The sequence below is a fragment of the Canis lupus genome, chromosome 27 (assembly GCF_003254725.2).
Source record: "Canis lupus dingo isolate Sandy chromosome 27, ASM325472v2, whole genome shotgun sequence".
Taxonomy (NCBI): Eukaryota; Metazoa; Chordata; class Mammalia; order Carnivora; family Canidae; genus Canis; species Canis lupus.
Window position 1 is genome coordinate 7,687,730 of NC_064269.1, and position 21,968 is coordinate 7,709,697.

The 21,968-nt window shown below is 42.0% G+C and overlaps 1 protein-coding gene and 1 long non-coding RNA gene across 2 annotated transcripts in view; one reads left to right on the forward strand and one right to left on the reverse strand.

Moving 5' to 3' along the window:
- Positions 1-1,266: 1,266 nt before the first annotated feature.
- On the reverse strand, positions 1,267-20,263 carry LOC112678229 (uncharacterized). Its single transcript, XR_004809755.2, has 3 exons — positions 20,104-20,263; positions 9,587-9,712; positions 1,267-3,413 (listed from the first exon to the last, which is right to left on the reverse strand). It is a non-coding gene; the product is annotated as an uncharacterized LOC112678229 (long non-coding RNA).
- SLC38A4 (solute carrier family 38 member 4) overlaps positions 13,447-21,968 on the forward strand; it is an 84,134-nt gene continuing 75,612 nt past the window's right edge. Inside the window, exon 1 of the mRNA XM_025477377.3 lies at positions 13,447-13,671. The gene's annotated coding sequence lies outside the window, so the exon portion shown is untranslated. The remainder of the gene's footprint in view (positions 13,672-21,968) is intronic.

Genomic DNA, 21,968 nt, shown 5'->3' on the forward strand with positions numbered 1-21,968 from the left:
TAATGTTGAATATGTACATTTAAAAGTATATAAGTAAGGGACGCCTGGGTGGCTCAGTGGTTGAGCTTCTGCCTTTGGCTTAGGGCATGATCTTGGGGTCCTGGGATCAAGTCCCACATCAGGCTCCCTGCATGGAGCCTGCTTCTCGCTCTGCCTGTGTCTCTGCCTCTCTCTTTCTCTCTCTCTCTGTCTCTCATGAATAAATAAATAAAATCTTAAAAAAAATTAAAGTATAAGTAAGCTAATGATTTTCTCTGGGTTAGTAGACCGAGGCTAAACAAGTAGAAACATGTGCTAGTTCTGTTGTTTTGGGGTGGGTGGGAGGACATAATAGGCCCTGTGGTAATGCCCCATAATACAAGAGTACATCTTCATAAAAGACTTCTATATTTTCAGAGGCGCATAATACCATGAAAAGGCTTATGGATGTAACTGGACACGTGTGGCAGCCTTATTGTACCACCAGGGGTTGGTAGCTGTTAAGCAATGAGGCAAACTTTGGTGGCTTTTGACAGAACAGAAACTTAGGGAAAGGAGGGCTGATAGCTCTGGAGCCACGGACAGGATGACTGGCAGGAACGTGCACCTGCCAGATGGGGGCAGATTCTTCTTCGGCACAAAAGGGCCTCCCACAAGCTCTAGGGTAGGGTAATAGATCTCCAAAATGCCCCACTTCCCCCAGGGGGCTGGTCTAAGCCATCAGGACCACCTCCTTGAGCAGGGCAGCCCAGGGGGGGACCAGGCGAGCACAGGCTCTGTCCACACCACCGGCTGTCCTGCAGCTGCTGCGGGAGTTAGGGTCCCCCCACGCAGTCTCCCTGCCCCAGCATTGGGGGGACTCCTGATTTACCCCAAAGGAGGTGAGGAAAGCCAGTCGCTGATATACTCAACTCTAATAATAAGCAGTGTCTGAGCTGCCCAACCAACCCTCAAAGGTGGGGAGTTCTGCAAACGCAGGAAGGGGGGGTGACACGGGGCAAGGGGAACACCGCAGCACGCACTCATAGTTACTGTTTCCTGTCCTTGCTGTTTTCTTTGAACCTTTTATTTGGGCTTCACCCTGGCATTCTAGAACACAGGGGCCATGGTGCCTATCCTGGAGATCTGTGCAAAGTTGAAGGGGGAAGTAGTTTGCAGGAATTGTACCTGCTTCCAGCTACCGATGGGCCTTCTGTTCACACGTGGGGCTGGGAAAGGGGGGGTTGTGTGGCATGGGGAGCCATGGGAACTGGTATGTTAGTTTAAAATGAAAGAGATGCGATGAAGTTTAACTCGATTTCTTATTTATTAACGTCTGACCCTGTCATGTTATCCTAGCTCCACACACGCATGTGGACACTGCTGCATATACACACTTACACACATACAAATGGAAAATACAAATAAGGCATAAAGGTACCGATCTCCATCTTTGCAGCTGTGCTCCGTTCACTTTGCTTCTGTGTCCTCACTTTTAGATTTTTGCCTTCTTCCTTTCTCTTCCCCACCTCACCCCCACTCCATCCCAGTACTGTTGATTCAACGGTGTACCATAGCAACGTGCTTTTCAACCATAAGCCACACGTCCTTGATCCTGGTTCAATTTAATTCAATTTAATAAACATTTATTTGCCTATTATGTGAAACATATGCAGATTTTTTTTTTTTTAAAAACTCAGCAACAAATCTTGTCTCTCCTTGTCTCCCTCCTCACAGCTCGTAACAGATCGAGCTGCCCCAGATAGACATCTCCTGTAAAAACAAACAAAATGAATGGAGGGATTTAGGCAAGATGTGCACAGAATGAGTGAATCCGTTATCTAGAACATATTCGTGAAATACTTCTCTTTGTCACAACCTCTTGTTTTGCTCTTTCATATCTGAAAACGCCCTGATTTAGTACAGCATTCAAGAGGAAACTCCACATACATTTGAAAATTCACTGCACAGAAGGTAGACCCTGTAGATCAATGAAATAAAGCACTGCTTTCTGCAAGAGAAACATGTGAGGAGATGCCTGTCTTGTTTTTAATTCTCTTTTCCAATATCCAGAAAATATACGCTTGTAGGTTAGTGAATGATGTTAAGAAATGTGCACGTAAGATTAAGGGAAAAAAAGTTCCAAGGCACTTATAATTTATAAGACTGTGATTAAAGGGTTGTTGTTTAACAATAGATACCACTGGAGTCACTTTATTGGTAATATATTTGGGGCTTCATCAGGGCTATGGTGCCAATGTCCTGGGAAGGCAATGGTTCTGAGCTTGCCAAAGCCCAGGGGACGAGGGCGGAGTGACTCTTAAGAGTAGGGCCTTAAAGTCTAATTAAGAACCTAATAAGGCCACAGTCATATTGCTTTTATTTATTTATTTATTTATTTATTTATTTATTTATTTATTTATTTTTATCATATTGCTTTTAATCTAAAGGTCTATCCTGTCACTTAACAGTCCTGAAGATAAGGATTGGCTATTACCAGTATGATCACTGTGAATTGAAGATACTTCTGCAAAAGGAGATCCCTGCTGGCAATGCTAAAAGGAGAATGGTGACTAACAGAGTCGAAAGAAAAGGAATTTGCTACACATGTGACATGGATGGCCAGCTTAAAATCAGGCTCTGGGACTTGAGCTTGGAGACATTCAAGCAAAAGGTCTGCGCAGTTCTGTTCCTGTTTCCATGTCCCCCCCCCCCTTTCCTGCAACCCTTTTCCCTAACCTTCCTCGTAGCTTTCAAGCCCCCTACCCAGCTCCAGTCCCTTTCCAAGCAAATGACCTTGCCTCCTACCTTTCAGGGAAAGCAGAAGCGCTCAGGGTCGAACTCTCCCAGAGTCCCAACTTCTGCACTGACGCAAGCAAGTGTGTAATTATTTGCTTAATGTCTGCTCATCAATCCTGCTTAGTGGAAAGCTCCCTGAGATCGGGGATGGAGACTGTTCACCAGTGTCCCCAGCACCTAGCAGGTGGTCTACCTGGGGCTCTGGAAGTATCTCTGAATGAATGAATGAATGAACACACTTCTTTCTCCTCATTTATCAGTTTTTGTTTTAAAAACAAAAGCTTTGTTTTTCACATAGTATATTGTCATGGCTAAAAAAACAAAACAAAACAGAATAGTACAGAATCAGATTAAAGGGAACAGTCAAGTCGCCCTTCCTGGGAAATTCCACTGGTTCCTTGTCTCTCCTCCTTGCCAGCCTTTGGCCAAGCTCACTTTCCCTCTGCACTCAGACTTCATCCTCTTGCTGTGAGCTCCTCCTGGAAGCACTTCTCCTCCACGTGGACAAGTCTGGGAGGGGGGCTTGGCAGGGCCTTTACCCAGGGTGGCCAAGAGTTGCAACAGCTAAGGGTGAAGGCAGTAGTGCAGCCAAGGCGAATGGTGGCTGTGTGCCAGACAAGCTAAATCCGTCATCAGATCTTAAGGGTGAGAGCAGGCTAAAGAAAATAAGAGGCAAAGTAAAAGGTCAGGGGAATCCAGCAGGAGGTCAAGAATGCAAATACAAGCCCAGACTAAGAGAGAGGGTCCAGGGCCTTATGGATGAATGGAGAGGGGATATCGAGAATGCATTTTAAAAAAAATTTTGGGGTGTCCTGGGGGCTGATGAGGGCTGGACAAGCACCCTGACGCCTCTTCAGAACTTCAACGAATTAATTGTCCTCTCAAAAAAAAAAATTAATTATCCTCTCTCCCCAGAACACTAATTCCAATTCCTTTCTCAGACTATAAATATGCTAAGCATCTTCACCTAAAAACAAAACAAACAAAAAAGCCTCTCTCTCAACCCTGTCTCCACTTCGCACTACCCCACCCAGTCTCTCCTCTGCCAATTCCAGACAAATTTCTTGAAAGAAGAATGCAAGCTCTCTGTCTGTGTACCTCACCTCCTGCTCCTGGCCCGGCTCAGTTGATTCTGCCTTTAGCCCCACCACTTAGCTGAAAATCGTCATTGCCAAAGTCATCCTTGACTCTTGTATTGCTATCATTAGGTACGGAGGACATGGTTTTGTTCCCACCTGAACTGACTCTTTGGAGTTCTGACAGTTGCCTTTTGGTCTCAGAGGTGACCTCAGAGGTCACCCACCCCTCTGCTGGTTCTACCCCTCTGTCTGTGGCTCATCCCTTCCTTTCTTTTGTGAGGCCCTATTTCTCCATTCCTTTTTATCTACAGCTGCCTGTGGACATCAGGTAACAGTAGACAACAGGCTGTCGGAGTCTTCCTATTCTTGAGTGGTTAACATAGCCAAGCTGCCCAGGCACCATACCTGGACCCCAAACCTGCTCTGGATTATTGTCCAGGATTGCTCTCCACTGAGTTTCAATCTTTCATTACCACACCAGCTCACTGCTTCCTTTTACTTACAAGAAAGCATTCTTTCCTGTCATTTTATAATATTGTTATGGTTACAATTCATTGAGCATTTGTTATTTGGGTATTTCGCTTTCGCTAATTTATGCATTCAGTTGTTTCTCTAGTCTGCAAATATTTACCGACTCTTACTATGGTACGGGTGCTGTGGATGTATAATTTTTAGTTATTACAACTCACTTAGAAGGAGCATATTGTTACTTTAGAGGCTGAAACTGAGGCTAGCCGTTGTCCCTCCTGGCTGACACTTAAGAACAGTTAAGGAATTTGGATTCATTGCTCTTTACATTTTACTAAGATACCAAAATATAAGTCTATCTTTCATCAAGCATCTTATGTCAGGAGCTTTCCCTCCTTCACCTTACTATAAAATGGTATTATTTGCTTATGGCCTAATGTTATTTTTGAAACAGTGGAGGGAGAGACCATGACAATGGAAACCCAGAATGCCATAAGTTTGTTTATCGGCACTACCACACTTGTTTCCACTTGATCCAGGCAGGGCGAGACTACCTATAAATTGTGTAGCTTGAGATTCACTTATTTATTCATGTTCTCTTAGATCTTACAATATATTCCTAGGGGATAGGGAGATGGGAAGATCAATTTTAATCAAATAAACAAAAGAGTTTATTATTATATCTGAGAAAAGTCCCAGGATGAAAAGAATATAGTGGAATACAAACTAATATCAAAGAAACTTGACCCAGATTGTGGAGGGTCAGGGAAGCTCCCCTAAGGAAATAATATTGAGATCTAAGTAATGAATAGAACTTAACTCCATAAGTGAGTGAATACATCATAAGGAGGGAACAGCACATGCGAAGGCTCTGGGTAGAAGAAGAGGCATATTGCTTTCAAAACCTAGCAACTGGGACATAGAATGAGGGTAACAGAAGAGGCAAAGAGGAACAGTCTGGGCAGCAGACTATGCTGACCATGCACAACTCTTTTTTAGCTTAAGAATCAGAGTCGAGCAGGATGGGGTCTTATCAGATTTGTGTTCTGAAAATCTACTACCATGTGGAGAACCTGCTGGAGGGCCCTAGGAAGGATAGAGAAGAATCAGGAACCTATTGCTATCATGGAAGCAGATGATACTTTGGACTAGGCTGGTGGTCACAGAAGAAGATAGAAGTCAGTTTGATACCTATTTGAGGAGCTAGAATTAGGAGGACATGCTGATGCATTTAGAGAAGTGCTCTGTAGAATAAAGCATCAAGGTGTCTCAGGGGTTGGAAATGCTTAACTGAGCGAATGATGATGCAATTTGCAAAGAAAGGGAAAAGCAGTTAGAGGAAATCATGGGTCTCGTGGATTATGTTAAGATGGAAGGGCTTGTGGCACAACAAGGTGATCTCTGGCTGTACCACTCTGGTATTCCAAAGAGAGACCTAAGTTAAAGATAGGAACTAAGGAGTCATCAGAGTAGTAATCAAAACACGGGCATTAATGGGACAAGTCGAGAAGAACTGCAGAATGAGAAAAAAGGTTGGGATAGAGACATCCAGAAAGCCATCATTGAGAAGACTCACTTTCCAGTCATTTAAAAGAAAAACACTTTCAGAAGAAGTTTAGTACCTTCTTGAAATAAAATTTCTCTTGACCGAATTTTAAAATATTACCATCAATAAGAAGATTAAAAAAAAAAAAAAACCAAAAAGCCTACACCTCCTTGGCCCTAAATGAATCTGTAATGTTTTATTTGTTTTTAAAAAAAATTCCAAAGCATGCAAGCTATTGACATTTGGTGAAGTCTAGGGGTGCATACACAGGTGCTTGTTATATGTCTCTGTAATTTTTGTATGAATGACATGTTTCATAATTAAACAAACAGTAACAATAAAATATTCCAGGAACTAAAGACTAAATCAGGCCAAAACATTAAATGCCAGAATCAGTTAAGGGAAAAATAAAGGATTAGAGATATGGCCAAGGTGTCACTTGGCTCCAGTAGGAAAGGTTTAGGCCCTACCTAAAAAGATGTGCTCTAAAAGACTTTGCTGACATATTTTGTAAGAATTTCCAACATTATAGAAACCATAACGAATAAAATCTTGGCTTTATTTATATTTCAGGATAATGAGAAGCAAGAAGTTGGTCAATATTATTTGTGTTGGCTGCACATAAAAGTCATTAGTCTGGTTTAATGAATTGACGGTACCTTTGTGAGCCCTCTATACACAAGAATATACTCAAAATTTGGAAACGAACTATGTCTGAAACAAGACTAGTGATCTTGTTGGTGTCTAATCAGAAATGACTTTGGTATTATAACAGGACAATGAATCCACTGCCTGCCTCCCCAGTACTACCTATTACCACAACCACCACCAACCCTTCCTCTCCACTACCCCCAAGAATGGGTGAGGAAAGAATATAGAAGAATATCACCTTTAAAAACATACTCTGGCCCTTATATTAAGGGATACATGCCCCAATGATGGACCTTTTCTCGCAAGTACCTAGAAGAATACAAACTCTATTGTTTTGAGAAACTATTCTTGAGAGATGTGGGGACAATTAGAAAAAGAAAGGGGCATAGCTGTAACTCACAAGAGTGGTATATGGAGTGCTACACCCAGTCCTGATTTTTCTACTGTACTGCAGGTTTGCCAACCCCACCTTGGACCATCCTGTTGGACTCATCCTTATGGTGTTCCTCTAGTAGTAAATAACTTCGACTTAGGGAAATGGTTAATAATGACTGGGTCCCCTGAACTACCTGTTGGGGAAAGGGAAGGGCTCTAGGGTAAGGGCAATCCCTGGAGTACTGAAGGGACAGCTGTACCATGAGGGTTTGAAGAAGGAAGCCCTTCTCCATGGTTCATGGGCCTGAGATAGAAGGTCTGTTATTCATGGAGTGATGACTATGAAAGGCTTAATTACTTAAGGAATGTTTTATTAGGTTCCAAAAAATCATAATTAGCATATAGTTGCTTTTCCCTTATATGCTATAGTTCCTTTATATTTTCATCAAACTTCCAGCAAAATCTGATGAACCCACATAACTGTGTGTAATGAATTGTAGAGAGTAAAAAAGAACAGGCTCAATAGGGAAGGATTCCTTCACTTTTTATAGTGGGTTGAATAGTGTCCTCCAATAATTCATGCCACCCTGAAACTTCAGAATGTGATCATTTGGAATAAACCTTTGTAGATATAACTAAGGCAAAGATCTCTAGTTTAGATTATCCTGGATAGGGTGTGCCCTAAATCCAGTGACTAGTGTCCTTTATAAGAGACAGAAAGGAAGAAAACATAGAGATGAAAAAAAAAAAAAAGACCATGTGAAGACAGAGACAGAGATTAGGGATACCCATTAGCCAAAGAATGTAAAGGACTGCCTGCAGTCGTCAGAAGCTAGGAGAGGAGCATGGAATTCGTTTCAGAAGGAACGAGCCCTGCCAAAACCTTGACGTCAGACCTCTAGCCTCCTGAACTGTGAAAGAATAAATTCTTTGTTTTAAGCTGCCTGGTATGAGACAGGTTGTCACAACAGCCCTAGCAAACTAGCTCATCTCCACAAATGCCCCTGTGAGGGTGGCAACATTTCTTTGACAGGGACTGGAATCCTTCAATTTGGAGCTGTAAAGAGCAGTAAAGTAGACAGTGGCCTGTGACCAAGAGCTCAGAAACAGAGTGGAATATGAGAAGTCAAGTAGACTGCTTAGAAATTGACATAAGTCATGGCGCCTGGGTAGCTTAGTCGATCGAGCATCTGACTCTTGATTTTGGCTCAAGTGATGGTCTCAGGGTTGTCAGGTTGAGCCCCACTGAGCTCTATGCTCACCAGGGAGTCTGCTTGGGATTCTCTCTCTCTTGTTCCCTCTGCACCACCCCCATCCCATGTCTGTTCTCTCTCTGAATAAATAAAATCAGAGAAGAAAGAAAGAAAGAAAGAAAGAAAGAAAGAAAGAAAGAAAGAAAGAAAGAAAGAAAGAAAAAGAGAAATTGACCTAAGTTAAGTCCTCCCACTTCCCCAACAATGCTACTAGAAGGAAGTAATCCAAAGGGAGAGGGAAAACTGATGCTTGAGTTTCAATAGAATTCCCTTTCAGGTACAGGAGTGTCCCTGTTGTCCTCTTCTCTTCCTGTCTTCATCTAATGGCCTTCAGACTTCATGGCAGCAGAGTCATACATCTCACCTGTGTCCACATTCATATTGTGTTGAAGATTATACATAACTTGGGATAAAGCAAGCTTAAATTTCACTTGAGGTCATACAAAACTTCTCGGGTACTGGCAGAAAATGAGCTATCAGGTAAAGTGCTGTTCTTCTGACTTATAACAATAAAACAGCTTTATTGAGATATAATTCTCATACCATGCAATTCACTTCAAGTGTACAATTTAATGGTGTATACTCACATACTTGTACAGCAGTTACCGCAATCCACTTGAGAACATTTTCATCATCCCCAAAAGACACCTCATACCCATTAGCAGTGACTCACATTTTCTCTGCACATTCTTAACCCCGACCCCCATCCACAACTGTTCCCTCACTCACTTTCTCTCCTTTCTGGATGTGGATGTCAAAGCACATAGCCCTGAGAGTAATTGGCAGCCACCCTTAAGAAGGCGGCTTTAGTATAAAGCTCCTACTGCAGGATGCAACACAGAGACATAGAAAGAAAACCATGATCTCACTAAGCTGCTGAATCACACCAGCCCTGAACTCGACCCTACCTTCTAGATTTAAAAATCATAGAGCAAATAGGGGCCTTTATTATTTAAGCCAACCTGTAAAGTTGCATTTTCTGTTACTTGTAGCTAAAAGCATCTTTGCTGATACAATGACTCATGATGGAAAGGGACAAAGCATAGTAAAAAAAAAAAAAAGACCTAGGATTTGGATTTTGGTTTCTTGTTTGGCAACTATTTCTGATTGTCTGCCAAGGGCCAGACGCTTCCACATGCATACTCTGGCCACTTACTGTCAGTGTGACAGTAGGCGAAATTACCCCTTTGTACCTCTGCTTCTTCATCTCTAAAGGAAGGGATAATGGGAATAGAGGGGACAGACTTAGTTATTTCTATGAGCCTCTTCCTGCTCTGATGTGTAGACTTTATTTTAAAAATGAGTAAGATCCCTCTAACATTAATTCACTCATCCATTCATTAACTGAAAATAATTGGAAATCTGCAATGGACTGAGATCAAAAGGATAAATAAGGCATGCTCCCTGATGCTAATGAGCCCAGAGTTATTAGGGAGCTAGATATATAAGCAACTTACTATAATGAGTGCCATGAGCGATGCTGAAGATGTAGGTCACAAAGCGTAGCGGTGACTCCAAAGGGAGTGTGGGTCAGGAAGGGTTTCAAAGAGGAAAATCCAACTGGAGCTGAGTCCTGCCAATGCCTAACAAGTTTAGAGGCAGGTGGTGGGAAAGAGAGCAAATTATCTTTATTTGTGTAAATAATAATAATAATATTTAATATGAATATATTATGTGAACATATCTAATAAGAATACAGGAAAGAGAATAGATTTATAGAGTATTAGCTGCAAATGCAAATGTGAGAAAGTAATGGTAATCAATGACAGCAATCAGAACAATAATATTAAAATCTAATGTTTACTGAGTATTTACTACATCAGGCACGATTTTGTTCCATTTTAGGTTTTTGTCTTTCCACCCTCACACAACCCCATGAGGTACACCATTATGATCTCAATTTTTTTTTTTTTTTTTTTTTTTACTATCTCAATTTTATCAAGGAAGCACAGGGCAGTAAAAATGGCTTGCTAGGGTAGTAAATGGTGGAACCAAGCTACGCCCCAGATGGGTTACCCAGAGCCACTGCAGGAGACAGCTGCTCAGAATCCAGTGAGACACTGGATTGGAAGATTCTTTTCAGACTCATAAGGTGTATTTGATCTAACAACCAGTGAAGGGAGAGTAGGTATGTCAAGTATTTAAAAATAGTTGAGATGTGATGGGGTACATAATGTTAAAAGGATGATATCAAAGACGTAGTCATGGGATGAAAGAGGCAGTGATGGGTTCCCCTGGTGGAGTCTGCTGTGTGGACCTTGTAATATGGGACAGTAGAGCTCTTATCTCACAGGGCAGCATCAGGACAAGGTGAACAGCATGGAAAATGTTTGTCCTGGTGCCCAACTCATAGTAAACAGCCAATAAACAAATGTAAATATACATAAGTTCTTGTCTGGGGATGCTATTCAGTGAAATCAGCAGATTTAACTAAAGAAGGTACAGGAAAAGCATTTGGGGAAGGACACAGTGCTCCCCAGAGACAGTTTCATTACTACTACAACTGATTAAGCAGCATTTACAAACTAGGAAACTTATTTTCCACAGGTGTTCTTTCACCTTATTTATCAACAGAACCAAGTCTCTCTCTTTTTAAGATTGTATTGTATTGTATTTTTAAGAGAGAGAGCGAGAGAGTGGGGAGGGACAGAGGGAAAGGGAGAAAGAATCCCATTGAAGGATGAGGGGCTCCATCCCATGACCCTGAGCCCATGACCTGAGTCCAAACCAAGAGTCACACACTAACTGACTAAGTCATCCAGGCTCTCCGCAAGTCTCTTTTTTTTTGCCGTCATATTGTCTTTCTCATTCTAACTTGGCAATCACTAAGCGTAGTGACAAGGTTTTCTCAGATGTAGTTCCATTGCCAACTCACTAAGAAGTCAACAAACTGTATCTGAACTATTTTAAATAAATCTGTTTGATGAAGACACATTCCAGTAAGTGCCCCCTCAAGAAGCAAGAAAAATTATCCCTCTGAACTATAACTGAAACTCTATGTTCTACAGAGAAATATTTGTTCTGTAGAACCGTAGGCTAATGGAAGAGCTTCCTCTAGATTCTCTGTCAACCTTCATCGGTCAGCAAGACCATGCTGCCTTTAATCCCCATCTTTCATGATCCTTCGAGACTCAGGTGTTACTGACTGACTGTGTCTCCCCAAAAGTCATGTGTTGAAATCCTAACCCACAATGTGAAGATAATTACCTCTGGGAGGTGATCAGGTCATGATAGCGGAGACCTCACAAATGGGATTAATGTCCTTATAAAAGGGATCCGAGAGAGGTCACAGGCCCTCTTTCTGCCATAACATATCCCACAGAGAAGTTGGCAGTCTGCAACCAGAAGAGGGGTCTCCCCAGAACCCAACCATGCTAGTACCTTGACCTCAGACTATAGATCTCAGAAATAAATTCCTGTTGTTAACGGGCCACCCAGTCTGTGGCATTTTAGTATAGAAGCCCTCATTAAGGCATCAGGTAAGGACATCTCCTCTCTCTCCCTCCAGCCTCAGGTGAAGTTCCATGTCTGGCTCTGGGTGGCCACATTATACTTAACACATGTCTGTCCCTGCACTAACCCACCCCCCCACCTCCCCCATTAAATTGTGAGCTCCTTCCTCATGCTGATACTCTGGTCATGGTAGAGAGAAGACAGATGTTTGAGAAATAGTCACTGAATGCATAAAAACTTCAACTTTGCACTAAAAAATGAAGTAAATGGGAGCTATCTCATTGAGTTGCTCAGACTCTTCCTTCCCCCCACCCCACACATATTAGTGTATCATTAATACCTCCATGAGCACCGTCACGCAGAAATTTGAGGTGACTACTTGGAACTGCCATCTCCACATTGTTGAGGCATCGTTCACCACAAGGGCCAGGCACTCAGGTAAAGACGTTCCTGATAGAGCTGATCTCCAGATTTCTTGTCAGAGACCGCATGAGAGGAACAGAGAGAGGGGGAGAAATCCTACAGACCGTGAATTCTGGTGTGTTTTGTAAGGAGAGCCCACAGAGTGTTGGGTTGGGTTTTTTTTAAATTTTTAAAAAAGATTTTATTTATTTATTCATGAGAGACACAGAGAGAGAGGGAAAGACACAGGCAGAGGGAGAAGAGGGCTCTCTGTGGGGAGCCTGATGTGGGACTTGATCCCAGGGCCCCAGGATCACGCTCTGAGCCTAAGGTAGACGCTCAACCACTGAGCCACCCAGGCGTCCCGAGTGCTCTGTTTTTTGTGGCTCCAGTGGCCATGAGTCTTGTCGTTTTGTTCACTGCAGGGCACAGCTGTGCCTACCCTTTAGTGCAGGAGGATAGGGCCTGGGTGTGGACAACAGTGAACATTCAGGGAGATGCCTTAGGGGAGGGTCTGCCCCTGATGGGCACAGAGAGCCAGAAAGTGAGATCTCAGGTACTAGGGGGCCAAGGAGACCCCAAGGACATCCAATGTGAGACCAGGACAGTGGAACTGGCTCTTCCCGCCCTCCTTCTTCAATCTGAGGCACCCCTGGTTCTGCTTTTAACACTAGGGTCCCAGAGAGGAAGGGAGGGCAACTCTCTCTCCCAGACTTGAGATTTGGTGGACTCAGTTTCCTAATGGGAAGACCTTTCTCTCTCAATTTTAGACAGATCACAGCCCCACAAGTGTCCCAATTACGGTGTCAGTTAAGTTGCTAGTTACCATACTTGTGTGTCAGGTGGTAATAGGCAGGCATGGGACCCATTCCGTATGACTTTAAATTAAATTTTAATATCAGATCTTTGTATGTGTTTCCCACAGCAGGAAAAACAGATGATTTGCTAGAAGGACAAAAGTTAGTTAACAAATCATTAGCATCATAAGCACTTCTAATATTCTTCCTTCTTTCCCTACCTCACACAGAGGTAAAAATAACACTTGCCTATAAGCAATTTTTGCCTCAAAGATCATAGGAATGAGAGACAATACTCTTGTTGACATGACAATACAGTGTCATAGGGACACTGAAACACAATGAATTCAATCCTTGGTAGTTGTCCTAAAAGCTTATTAAAAACATGATTATTTTCTCCTGTGCTAGAGCAAATCCCAAGTGTGGGTTTAGCAATTGATAAAGTCACACTTTGGGCTTGGTTGCTATCAATCTAGAAACTTCCAGGTCCCAGCTCCTTCTCCCACCCTACCCCACTAATCATTTCCTGCCAGTAACATATGTGGGCATGGCTTTTATGGCTGGCGGGCAAGAGGCTGAGCTAAAGGAGGAGGAAGAGGATGCTGGGGCTGGTGTGGCCTCTGCTTCCTGCCAGGGCCCAAGGAATAGAGAAGTCCCTTCTTTCCACCACCACCCAACCCATCCGGGCCGTGACAGACACATGGGCATTCTGGAGACCACACTATGAGTGTGGGCCAGGATGTCCTCTGAGCTTTTCCAAGTGGTTCCTTGGACAGCTGTAGTGGAATGGGTGCCGCAGGAGGAAACGAGGAACAGGGTGTTGACTGCGACAGACTACAGTGATTGGTGTGTGGAAATGTGTGAGGTGTCCCCTTTGGACATACTTGGAGGTAACTGGGGCACTTTGAGAGGAAAGGAACCAGCTCCTTCTGTTACTTTGATAGGAGATATATATATGTATACATATGTATATATTGTATATGTGCATTTATGCATACAGTGCATAATACATGTATAAATGTGTATGTGTATATATGTGACATATCATGTAAATAATATAATGTTATGTAACACATGTTATAAAATAGTATATATTATAGTACATATCATACATTATGTATCATATAGTATTATTTAACCTCTACTAAATTTACGCTTATATGGTGTAGATATGATACTATGTCTTAGGATAGATAGGCAATAAATATCTATGAATGAAAAATATCATTTGGGGGATGCTAAAATCTGTCCAATGTTTTTATACATTAGACATGCAGAAGAGACAATGGATGAGTTTATCCTTTTGCTTAATTTCACATTTACTTTCATTATTTTTAAAAGATTTTATTTATTTATTCATGAGAGACACAGAGAGAGAGGCAAAGACACAGGCAGAGGGCGAAGCAGGCTCCATGCAGGGAGCCCGACTTGGGACTGGATCCTGGGACTCGATCCGGGACTCTGGGATCATGCCCTGAGCTAAAGGCAGACGCTCAACCGCTAAGTCACGCAGGCGTCCCTTAATTTCACATTTTAAAAACTCATTATTTAGTCTAATTCCCATAACATAAATTACTGACAAAATTATTTTTTAAAAAGCACCCCCAGAATGGCATTGTTCTAATGTCTCCTTGTATACTTGTATACTTAGTTATGTACTGTCCTTCACATTCTTTTTTCATTCCTTTTTGTTATTGAAATGGGCAAAAGTTTTGTAAATTAATTTTATTGGCTGTATAAAGCAGCTGCTCTTTATAAGTGAAAGTAGAAATGACAGCTTTTTTTTTTTTTTTTTGTAACTCCTCAGGGTTCTGTTTTCTTATAATCATTTTCTCATAGGACTGAAACATGAAAAGGTGGCATTCTAGAATGTTTACCCCAGAGTTCAGGGCCATGACTTTCTCGCAGCAGTTAGGGTGCTGTGGCCACCTCCTCTGTACCTTGGCTTTACCAGCACAGCAGGGCCCTCGAGTGCTACCCCTCTTTGGCCTTACGCCTCCCCTTACTCACAGTGGCCCTTTGACTTCCACCTGCAGAAGCCATTTCAGCTCAGTTCAGAGGAACCTTCTATTCAGAGACTCCACCTCGAATCACTGCTGTTCCCAGAGTTCATAGCAAGTTGCTATATTTTTTTCTTCCATCTAAATTCTTCTTTGGGAATCGGCCTTGGACCCTGGCCTCCTTGGAGAGACTGGTGTCCCCCCCAATTCCAGGGTCCTTCTGCTGAGAGAATCCATGACCAAAGTATTTCCTGAATCCCCCAAATCAGGTCTCTCTCCACCCTCCCCATGGCACCGCTTAGAATTTCCTCCTCAGCTACTCCCCTTCCATGGACCCCTTGTTCTTCCACACTATGGTGAGTTGTCCCCAGACCCTTTAGATACTGTATTTGGTCAGCTGGACCTGTCACCTTCCCAACAGAGCCCTCAAATCTGTCTCCTCGGTGGTGAGCCTGGTCTATAACCTCAGTAGCAGCACGAGCCACTTGAGGGATATCTTAAATATGGACTGAACTTGTTAAAATTAGATTCCTGCCCATTCCTGAGATTCTGATTCAACAGACCTGGGGTAGGATTAGGACATTTTTCACAAGTATCCTGTAGAACTCCTACTCAGGTGGCCATGCAAACTATTGATCTGGTCCCAGGCCCCATGCCAGATGGCCCCATCCTGCTGAAGTTCACGGGCCAGTATTCTGGAGCAAGCAGCATCCATGAAATTCATATGGACACTGAAACACAATGAATTCAATCTGTTTGGAGCCTAAGTCACTCTCTGACACTAAGCTATGGTCCCAGGAAAGGGAGAGAGCTGGCCTTCCAAATAGACATGCCCCAACCTGGTATAATTTCAGGCATTTCAGGAGATAGTACAACTGTCAAACTTGGCCACACCTTAACACGACCTGAGGTATGTGGTTAAAATATAGAAGCAAAGGCCACAGCCCAACATTACTGAATCAACTTCTCCAGAATGGAGTCTGAGAGTTTCTATTTTACTCTGTGCTCTAGATAAATCTGGTACAAACCTCTGCACAGACCTGTCAGCGATCTGGGACCATAGGGACACAGAACGTTCCTTTCTGGTATCTGAAATTCAAATTTAGAGGTCCTAGGCCCTTTGGCCTAAAGATTGTTTTATTATTCTGTTAATATTAAACATCATTAAGAAAGAAGCCTACTTCAAGTGCCAGAGAAAAGGAATAATAACATTAAACACTACCATGCTGCTTTTGGGAAGGTATGGAGATATGTTCCTACCATGTCCGAACCAGAACCACGAGGCTGCTTAGTTCTGCATTTCCCCCATACATGTTCCTCATGGGGAGGAACTTTCCACCCCACACCAACGGTTACTCCCATTTATATGAATTATTTTTATATGTATGACCCCCTCCACTAGATTGCACATTTTCAAAAACAGAGAATGTCTAATTTGTTTGTCTCTTAGACCTTACCCAGCATAGAAGTGTTCAGTAAATCGTTGCTTAATAAACAGAAGAGAGTACTTTAAATTCTCACATCTCAAAGCCAGCAGGTTTATCAGGCCTGTCCTCTGAGCAGGCTTTGATATGGAGAAGGATGAGAAGGTGAGAGCCCTGCCTCACCACCCCACCACCCCCACCACACACACACCAGCACACACATACCTTTCATGGGGCAAGAGAAAGTGGAAGATATATGAGACAGATGCCAAACATTCATCTTTTGAGCCAAGGTCAGCTCCAGAAAGGATGATGCCTCTGAAGGCTGCCATAACAGCTCTTTTCAGGGTTTGCTTTGCAAGGAAGCAGCTCTGTGGGTTTTGCTTAGGTGGTACCTAAAGGCCCTAAACATTCAGTTGCAGATATTTAAATAAGAACAAGCTTCTGATAAATGAGAGAAGGGGCAGTAAGTTTTGATGGGCTGTCCCGAGATTAAGACACTACACCAAGAAGCAAAGTAAGGAGTTTAACTTCCTTTTTGGGCAGAATATACTTTCTTGCCACTTAAGAGATAGGAAATAGGACAGTGGACTGACATAAAGGGACCAGGGGGCAGTCAAAGGAGAATTTGAACAGTGTGCCAAAGTCACATTCTATCCAATTCACTCTTCTTCTTCTAAGACCGATCTGAAGAGGGGTGTGCTTTGGTAAAGAATAGGGACCCTATGTAGTGGGATAATTTTAAAGTGAGAACAAGGGTACAAATAGGCTTCTGAGCAGAAGACTTGGTTTGATGAGGAGACTTGGAATTTATATTTGGAAACCAAATGTCATGATCACAATGACGAACTTACATATTAGCACATGGGTACATTTATTAGGTAGGATTTTCCCTTTATGTTATAAGTTAAGTTGCTAGCATAAAAATTGGTTACATTAAAAAACACAGAACTCTTATGAATCCAGGAGTCGGTCACAAGAAAAATCCTGGAAGACCATAAATACATGGAGGTTAAATAGCATGCTACTAAACAACGAATGGGTCAAGCAGGAAATAAAAGAAGAAATAAAAGAAAATACGTGGAAACAAATGAAAATGAAAACATAATGGTCTAAAACTTTTGGGATGCAGTAAAAGCAATTCTAGGAGGAAAGATTCCAGCAATGTAGGCCTACCTCAAGAAGCAAGAAAAACCTCAAATAAACAACCTAACCTTGCACCTAAAGGAGCTAGAAAAAAAAAAAAACAACAAATAAAATGTAAAACCAGCAGAAGGAAGGAAATGATAAAGATTAGAGCAGAAATAAATGATACAAGAACTAAAAAAAAAAAACAATAGACCAACAATAGAACAGATCAATGAAATCAGGAGGTGATTCTTTGAAAACAAAATCAATAAAATTGATAAACCTATAGCCAGGCTTATCAAGAAAAAAAAAGAGGGAAGACTCAAATAAAGCTCAAATGAAGAGGAGAAATGACAACACCATGGAAATACAGTCATAACGGAATATTATGAAAACTTACATGCCATCAAACTGGACATCCAAGGAGAAATGGATAAATTTCTAGAAACAAATAAACTACCAAAACGGCAACAGGAAGAAATAGAAAATTTGAACGGACTGATAACCAGCAAATAAATTGAGTCAGTAATCAAAAAACGCCTCCAAAAAACAAAAGTCCACAGCCAGGTGGCTTCACAGATAAATTCTACCAAATATTTAAAGAGTGAATACCTATTCTTCTAAAACTATTCAAAAAATACAAGAAAATGTATTTTTCTTAGAAAATACATTGAGAAAATATTTTCTCAAGAAAATACAAGAAAGAAAATTTCCAAATTCATTCTATGAGGACAGCATTACTCTGATACCAAAATCAGATAAAGGCACCACTAAAAAAAGAGAACTATAGATCAATATTCCTGATAAACATAGATGAAAAAATTCTCAACAAAACACTACCAAACTGAAATCACCAGTACATTTAAAAAAAAAAAAAATCATTCACCACGATCCAGTGGAATTTAATTCCCAGGATGCAAGTGTGGTTCAATATTCACAAATCAATCAATGTGATACATTACATCAAGAAGAGAAAGGATAAGAACCATATGATCATGTCCATAGATGCAGAAACAGCACTTGAAAAAGTACAACATATCTGATAAAGGGTTAGTATCCAAAATCTATAAAGAAGTTATAAAACTCAACACCCAATAAAACCAAATACTCCAATTAAAAAATGGGCAGAAGACAAAAATAGACATTTTCCTAAAGAAGACAGCCAGATGGCCAACAGACACATGAAAAGATGCTCAACATCACTCATCAGCAGGGAAGTACAAATCAAAACCACAATGAGGGGTGCCTGGGCGGCTCAGTCAGTTAAGCCTCTGCCTTTGGCTCAGGTCACAATCCCAGGGTTGTGGGATTGAACTCCTGCTCCCTGGTCAGCGGGGAGTCGGCTACTCCCTCTGCCCCTCCCTGCCTCCCCCTGCTCATGCTCTCTCTCATTCTATCAAAATTAATTAATTCATTATTTAAAAACCCACAATGAACTACCATCTCACTCCAATCAGAATAGCTACAATCAACACAGAAACAGCAGGTGTTGGAGAGGATGCAGAGAAAGGGGAGCCCTCTTACACTGTTGGTGGGAATGCGAACTGGTGCAGCCCCTCTGGACAACAGTATGGAGGTTCCTCAAAAAGTTAAAAATAAAACTAACCTACAATCCAGTAATTGCACTACTGGGTATTTACTCAAAGAATATAAGAACATTAATTCAAAGGGATACATGCACCCCTATGTTTATAATAGCATTGTTTACGATAGCCAAGGTATGGAAGCAGCCCCAGTGTCCATCATCTGGAGAATGGATAAAGAAGAAGTGGTGTGTGTGTGTGTGTGTGTGTGTAATGGAATATTATTCATCCAAAAAAAGAATGAAATCTTGCCATTTGCAATAATATGGGTGGAGCTAGGGAGCATAATGCTACACAAAATGAGCCAGAGAAAGACAAATACCCACATGACCTCACTAATATGTGGGATTTAAGAAACAAAACAAATAAGCAAAGGGGAAAAATAAGAGTCGGACACTTCGAGAAAGACTCAATTACAGAGACCAAACTGATGGTTATCCGAGGGAAGGTAAGTGGGAGGATGAGTTAAACAGGTGGTGGGGATTAAGGAGTAAAGCAAAACAAAACGAAACAAAACCCCCAAAACTCAGAACCTGGGATTGAGGTGTGACTTTGTCCTTTACACATTAAATATTGCAGAATATTGCAACACATCTTTCCTAACGTACTACATGCTGCAATATGTCAACATAAGTTTAAGAAGAAATGCAGGGACTGACTGTAAATCTCACTTCCAAACTGACTTTACCATTTTTGTTTGTTTAAGGTTCAAAGGAACCTGTGTTTCATGTACCAAATCTTTCTCTAAATGGAGGTCCTCAGTGTCCCATGCTTGAGGCTGATTCCTTATTACCACCCCACTCCCCCATTTTACAGTCAGGCTTTTCACAAGAACCAGAACTTTTTTTGCTCCTGAACTCATCAAAAAGATTCCATCAACCTGGATCTTTCCTTCCGGACAGCAAAGGGAGTAGCCACTGACAACAAACATTCCATGATGTTTACTGCGGTGTGGCTGGCCTGAAGCAGGACAGAAAAATAATCAAAAGCACCGTAATGGGTGGGATGAGAAGCTCTATTATTCTTAAAGAATCAAGCAAAAGGAAAAGTAACTCTGGTTATGTCTAGGTGAATAAAGCACGTCTCTGTGAGATGTGTGGATTCACAGAGGACCAAGTAATAGGCCAGCCAGTCCTTGGCTCTTGCTGGCAGGGAGACCAGAACCAGAATCAGAATCCCACATTTACCTTATTTGGGAGATCAGAGCATGTCTGCCTTGGAGAGAAGTCCTTCTTGCTATTTGAGATGGCTCTGCCCCTCCACCGTCTCAGGAGCACCAGCTCAAACACTGGCATGGCCTTCCCATGGGCATGAAAATGCTAAAGTCACTACTGTCTTAAGAAACAAAAACTTAAAAAAAAAAAAAAAAAAAGAAACAAAAACTTTCCTCAAACTCATCCTCAAGAGTCATTTCCTCAGGCAAGTCTTTCTGTGGGCCCAGTGCATCCTTCCTTCATTGTAGTCTTTGTCATTTTACGTATATTTGTATCACACTTTGATTAAAATAGCTTCTCTCCCCAAATTATACACTCCATGAGGATAGGGATCATGTTTGTTCTGTTTCTGGCACCCAGCTTTAAGGGGGAACCCAATAAGTGTAATTAAATCAGAAGATGAGTAGCTACGGACAGGACTGGGTTTTCTGAGGGAGGAGATGGGGTCACCAGACTTGAATGGAGGGCTACCTGTGGGTAAGCAGAGTCCAGAGGGGAGGAATATTGCAAGTGAAGGTAGCGTTCAGGAGGCTCTGCGTCAGAGCCTTCCTCTCTACAGTCGAATTAGTCATGATTTCAACCTTCAAACTTCCACTTTGGAATCACCTTCTGAGATGTGCCTCACTCTTCAGAATTTAACGTACCTACGTAGTCCTGGGGAGGGGTGTGCTGTTGAGGGCTGACCAGGTAGTATTGCCACAAAAGAGAAGGGCCCAGACCTGCTTTGCTGAGAGGCTCATCAGAGAAGGAACTGGAAAAGCACTGCCCTGGGAAGAATAGAAAACAGAATTACCCCTTGCATGGAGTGAGACAGACGATGATCTCAGTAAGACTCCACTTCTCCAATGTCCCATATAGGTTAGGAATAACTCCTTCCAGAATGAAGTCACATAGCCCCCCAGTAACACCAGGTTACAGTTTTAAGACCAGAGAGTTCCAAAGTCATCTTCACAGTAGTATTTTAACCTGAAATTCTCCGTTTGGTAAAAGTCCATTCTTCAAATTATTACTCAACTTTTCAACCTCTTGAAAAACAGGGAAACACCAGTTGATTTACCCATCCGTTCATTTATTTATTCAGCAAATACATCTTGACAAAACAGCCACAGAATTTACAGTCTCAAGAGGAACCAGGCAAACAAGCGATTATACAATGAGAAAGAATGAAGCAAAAATGCAGCATTGGGACAGCCAGATGCTAGAGGACAGTGCACAAGGGAGCGTACAATTCTGACCTCTTCCACACCTCTCTCTCCTACATTTGAAGACGGGAAGCGAAGGGCTTCCATGGAACTTTGCAAGTTTTATTTTGTCTTATTTTGGATTTAGTCTTCTGAAAATTAAGAAGTAGATTCATAATTGTTTCCTGTCCTCCATCTCTTCAGAGGTCAAATAGGAAACTGAGGTTTTGTAGTGGCAGCAAGGGAATAAAAGAACACCCAGAAGCTAGTCATTTGTAGAATGTAGATCACACAGGACGCAAGGATCAAATAGTCTGCCCTCTTGTACTAGGGATGAGGAAACAGGCCCAGGGGAACAGGGTTCTGGGGTAATTATAAGAATTATTCACTAACAAATGATGTGACTACTATCAGCATTTTCCATTTGAAAAGGATATGTGGCCTAAGTGACTTAATTAAGCTTTTTTTTTTTAAAGCTTAATATATTTTATATATTTATTCATGAGAGACAGAGAGAGAGAGAGAGAGAGAGGGAGAGAGACAGAGAGACAGAGACACAGACAGAGGGAGAGGCAGGCTCCATGCAGGGACCCCCACGTGGGACTGGATCCCGAGTCTCCAGGATCACACCCTGGGCTGAAGGCAGCGCTTAACCAC